We start from the raw sequence: 6000 nt of genomic DNA on the forward strand, positions 1-6000 counted from the left end.
CTCAGAATTACTGTCCCAGGAACATCACAGAAGCAAGTACTACTTTGGAAATAGGTCCCAGGGTTGCCCTCAAAACAGGTTTAAAGAAAAGCGTTACTGAATTTTCAAGTGTAATACGTTATACTGATTTTAAATATTTACAGAAATACATATGAGCATGGTCACCTTTAACCCATGCAAAAAATTTTAAAATAGTAACAAACTAGACAACAACTGTGAAGTTTCTTTAGTTTAATTAATGTAAGGCCTAAAATTTCTCTTCAAAAAATTATAGTTTTTTTTCAAATACAGTTCAAGATTACATGGTGTACTTGCACATACATGTAATTCTGTGTCTTTATTCCCTAATGTGTGTTTTCAAAAGTGTCATCATGGAAAAATATCCAATATATAATATAGAGTAAAAATTAAAAGGTAAAAACTTACATATATATACACATATATATTATTTTCACTTTTCTTTTGATGATGTTGGAGCCTTGAACATGCTAAGCATGTGCTCTACCCACAGCCTCATTGTATTCTTTTTATACAAGTGATTTGCGCATGTATTTTACATAAATAAGGAAACATGCAAAACAAAAACTAAGTTCTCCATATGTATATATATATATTTTACTCCCAAAATCACAGTCAGGAAAAGAGGTGAGCTGTTTGAATGTATGTGAGGTGAAAGTAGCACTGCACTTGACTTCAGGGATCTGGATTTGAATTGACCATAGTGTGACCTTGGGCAAAACTACTACTTGGACTCAGTTTCCAAATCTAAAACAGGAGGAATTTGCCTACCTTATGGTCTGTTGTGAGAACTAAATGAACTCTAGATATGTGAAAGTATTTAATATAATGCCTGGCATACATAGGCCCTTTATTCTTTTTTCCTGAATCCTGGCTCCTCTGTCTGAAGTTGAAAAGGTTTTCTCCACTAGATGGCAAGAATAAACCATACCAGCAAGGACTTTTGAAAAATCACAACTTCTTTTTTTGCTTTGCCTAACTGAATTTAAACTTTGTTTTTGAATCAGCATAAATACAATCAATGTAAACCCTATTATAAGGTCACAGGAAATGAAATCAATGTAAAGCAAACCTAGGTTTAATTTTTCTCCTTTAAAGATGTTACTGCTTGCTTTCAGCTGACCTTGACTTACTTTCAGCCTTGTAACCATCTTCCCTCTCTTTTCCCAGTGTCAGAATGGGGACAATGAAGTCAGTAGTAACTCAAACAGACCTTTTAGAAGTTCATGACCAGAACTACAGTCTCAGCCTGCCTGCAGTGTCTGATCACAGGTGTATTTAAGTCTCCTAGTGCATTTATCGATTGAACCTCTGGGCATTTGTCTTGCACTCTCATATTCATACCCAAATTGGGATAACCCAATGGACAAACATCCATGCCATTTTTAGTCATCATCCTAAAAGTTAGTTCTGTGGTCATTTGCTGTTCTTCCTCTGTGGTTCCTGTTCCCTAACCTAAGCTCATGCTCCTTTCTTTTCCTGAGTTTCCCCTTCATTATGTAGAGTCTATGCTACATTTCTTAAGTTTATTCTAATATATTTTGTTCATTTTCTTGATATGATAAGGAGGACTATTTAATTGTTCTATTTTCTTGTCTTTATTGGTGTAAAAGAAATGCATTGATTTTTGTTAACTTTTTCATTTTTGGTCTTTTTGTGAACTCATTAGTTTTAAGTGATTTTCAATTGATACTTGTGATCCTGAGCAAGGGCTCACTGTCCCATTTGTGCATAGAAGCTAGTATTGTGGCTTGGGGTTTTGTAAAACAGAAGGAATTTTTATAGAAGGCCAAATGACAAGAGCACAGGAGGCATGCTTAAATCTTCTCAATTTGTTGGCAGTGAGGCAATTTATGGGAAGGGAGAATGAGAAGCTGCTTGTTGATTAGATGGCAAGAAGAGATAGTTTTAGTGTTTTTTGGGGGCAGGTGTAATGGTCATTATGCCTCTTCCCCAGTTGTATGTTCTGCACATTCCTTTTCAGGGGGAGTTATGTTCTGAGCTTGTGACATTGGAAGGTCATCAGCTGGGCAAGCAGGCTTCTTCTGCACATGCTCAGCCAGGAATAGCCAGATTTTAGCTGGTCTCCGGTGGGTTCTAGAGGTATTTCCTGCAAAACAACCTCAAAGAGCTTTGTTACTTGATCAATTTATATCTGGTTTCTAGCTGGTTTCACTTGTGATATGATAAAGAATACATCAAGTGTTTTTCCTGTTCTTGGCACAGATCTTCAGAATCCCTGGGTATTTCCTGAGTGATAGAATAGGGGTGCCTTTGTTATACTAATGAGGCAACTCTTGGTCTGCCCCTAGGGTTGGAACTTGGGGAGGGGAGGAGTACTAGAGATTGAGACTGATTGTGTGGCCAGTGATTTAATCATTTTTGCCTACATGATGAACCTTCAATAAAACTCAGGACACTGAAGCTCTTTGGAGCGTCTAGTGGTGAACACTAATGTGCTGGGAGCCTGGATTCTAGGAGGAGACCGCATTGGAAAGAGCTCTGTGTCTGGGACCCTCCTGAATCCTACTGTTCTAATTTAGAACTAGAGTGTTCCTCTTAACCCGTAGGATATGTACTAACTCTGAGTAGTTTAGTGTCAGAATTGAATTGCTGGATAACCAGTTGGTGTCAGAATAATAAGCAGGTCACTGTATCTTATAAAATAGAATGTAACATGACATTTGACAAAATTCTACTTTAATCTCTGATTTAGAAGACTCTAATAGAGAAGATAACTTTAATATGATAGTTTTTTTTTAACGTAAACCAGAACCATCAAGTTTAATGATAAAAAGCACTCAAGAGGGTTTTTGTACTCTTTTAAATGCACATCCATGCCTCCTCACCCTGGAGTATCTGTCTAACCCTTCACTATGTCTAGGATACTGTTTACCTTTCAGCATAGAGTTGTTCTTGTTAGCGTTCCCTGACCCCAGGCTAGTTTGGTGCCCTGTGACATATGCTTATTTGACACCCTGTCTATCCCTTATAACAGTTACCTTGTGGTACTCCAGTTGCCAGTTTCCATGTGTGTTTCCACTCCTCCTGCCAACCTCCATTAGAAGGTAGAGTTCTTTCTTAACCTTGCCCTCTCAGGGCCAGGCACTGTGCCTGACACGCACTGGGATGTGCTCAAATGGAATCTGTGAGTGAAAACAACCGGGCAGGCCTAAAGTGTAGGATTAATTCATTTCTCTCAAGGCTTATGTTTGGAACATTCTGTTTCTTCTGGGAAAACCACACAAATGAGGCTTTTAGTCATGGAAAAGTCAGATGAATACTTTCTGCCAATTTGGAGATATTTAGAGAACCCTTACTCCCCACCCTCCCCCCAACTCCAAAAAAAAAAAAATGTCTTTTTCAGAAGTAAGGATAAAATGGCCATCTAGGAAGAATGGAGAGTTGACACTAAAAATAAAGAATAAAGACTGGGTTGCTTTTAGGAGAGAGGGATGCATTTTTAGTTGAGGAAAGAAGAGAACTGAACTGGATTTGAAGTCCAGTGGTGAGAGGGCTGAAGGCCAGAAGACAAGAAAACCTTTCACGGGAACTGGGTGTTCTGGGATTACTGGTGTTGCTTCGGGATCTGGAAAACTCAGCAGCACCCACATTCTCCAGCTCAGCTCTGACCTCTGAGGATGGGAAGTTGAGGAAGAACCTACTGGAAGCACTCAAGCACACACCTTGGTGTCGCCTAGGGTCAACCTCAGCAAAGCCAGGAGTTAGGCTTCACGAGTGGGGGGGTCTTGACCAGTGGCCTTTACTAAGTGAGTGGATACAACAGAAGCCTGCTGACAAACATTAGGACTGCAAAGAGTGGTTAGCAGCACATTCTATAACTCTGAGGAATTTCTAGAACTATGCATGGGATATATTGGGAGATGCTGAGTGACTGCTTAGTAGAATGAGTGCAGGATAAAGGAGAGTTTAAGAGATCTTGTTAAAAAGGCATTGAAATTGATACAGAGATCAATAATTGGTGCAAGCAAAATTTGCATATCAAGCCTGGAGTAGTGGCTTAAGTGGTAAAGCACCTGCCTTTCAATTGCAAAGCCCTGAGCTCAAACCCCAGTACCACCAAAAAAAAAAAGAATATCCAGAAGAGAAGAAAGTGAACATGAACCTTGGCCTTTACCTTACTGCACATGCAAAAATGAATTCAAAATGGATCATAAACCTCAGTGTAATCGCAGGTACTTTAAAGTTTCCAAAAGCTAATTTATGCCTTTGAGGTAGAAATTTCTTAGAACACAAATATCACTCGTTGTATGAAAAGACAGTGATCAATTTGATTTCATTAAAACAAAAATATCAGTTTTTCAGGGTTAGAGGAGTGGCTCAAGTGATAGACCGCTTGTATAGCAAATGTGAGGCCCTGAGTTCAAACACCAGTACTATAAAACAACAACAACAAAAATCAGCTCTTCTAAAGATATCTTTAGAAAAAATGAAAAGATAATCCAGAGGCTGAGAAGAAATATTTGCAATGCATACATCTGCCCTGGACTTGTAAAGACTCCTTACTACTCAATACTAAAACAAAATAACCCAGTTTGTAAGTGAGTAACAATTAAAAAGAATACTTTAAGATATCTGAATAGACAAAAACCCATAAAAGACAAATATATATATATTCTTAACAAACACAGAAGATTTGTTTATATGTATATAAATATATATTTAGAAATATATATAAAAGGTCCTTAACCTTTAGTAATTAGAGAAATGTAATAAAATGCTATATTATTGTACACCCACTAGATTAGCAAAATTTAAAGTGTTAAAGATATATAGCAAAAAACCATTACTATCAAAATGTCAATCATTAGAATAAATGCATGCATTTTTGAATATTCAAACAATGGAATACTGCATAATAATGAAAACTAACAGTTATACACAATATGATGAATCAGACAAAGAATTTTGACTGAAAAAGGATACAAAATAATACAAAATAAAGCTATATGTTTTCAGTGTACTTGTAAATGATAAAACTGCAAAGAAAATGATTAGATCAAGTTCAGATGAGAACTTTAACGAGAGAAAGGAAAAGGGATGAGATTTGGAGTTGCTGGCAGTATTCTTGTGTGATTTGGTGGTAGCTTTATGGGTATAATTCTTTTTGTGGAATTGGGTTTGAACTCAGGGCTTCATGCTTGCAAAACAGGTGCTCTACCACTTGAGCTACACCTCTGGTCCATTTTGCTCTGGTTATTTTGATGATATGGTATCATGAACTATTTGTCTGGACTGGACCTCACACCATGATCCTCCAGATCTCAGCCTCCTAAGTAGTGGATTATAGGTGTGAACCACCAGTGTGTGGCTTGTAATTCTTAAATTATGCCTACAAGTTTATGTATTTCCATGTGTAATATCCCAATGAAAGGAAAATTATCTTAACAGTAAGTGATCTTGCACTGTGAATTATAAAACTGAGATACTCAGGAATATTTTTGCCATCTAAAATCTAGATTAATTTTTTCAGCTGGTACTATTTTTTTATGATTTGGTCACATTAATGACAATAATAGTACCAGTAATAACGATAAAGGCTGCCATTTATCAAGTCCCTCTGAGGCATTGGTCATTTTTTATATCGTTTCTTACCCCTTGAGCACTTCATAGGACAAATGTTCTCACTTAACTGATGAGAAAAGCAAGGCTCAGGAAGACTGAGCAGCTGCTTGAGTTTACACAGCTAATGAATCTCAAATTTAAACCTAGGCTCTCTGTGTCTTATGCCTGTGAATTTCCCACTAGGCTAGTCACTTTATTATGGCATTTACATATTTATTTTATTCAGATTAAAAAAGAAATGCATGTTTATTTTAGAAAAAATTGGTAACTATAGAAAAGCACAGACCTTATTTAGTGTAACGTCTTATCTGGTGTTTTTCTAACCATCTATCTATCTATTATCATCCATCCATGACAATGTATCTTTGTAAAGTAAAAGTTGGGAGCCTACAGCAT

This window comes from Castor canadensis, chromosome 8 (assembly GCF_047511655.1).
Source record: "Castor canadensis chromosome 8, mCasCan1.hap1v2, whole genome shotgun sequence".
NCBI lineage: Eukaryota > Metazoa > Chordata > Mammalia > Rodentia > Castoridae > Castor > Castor canadensis.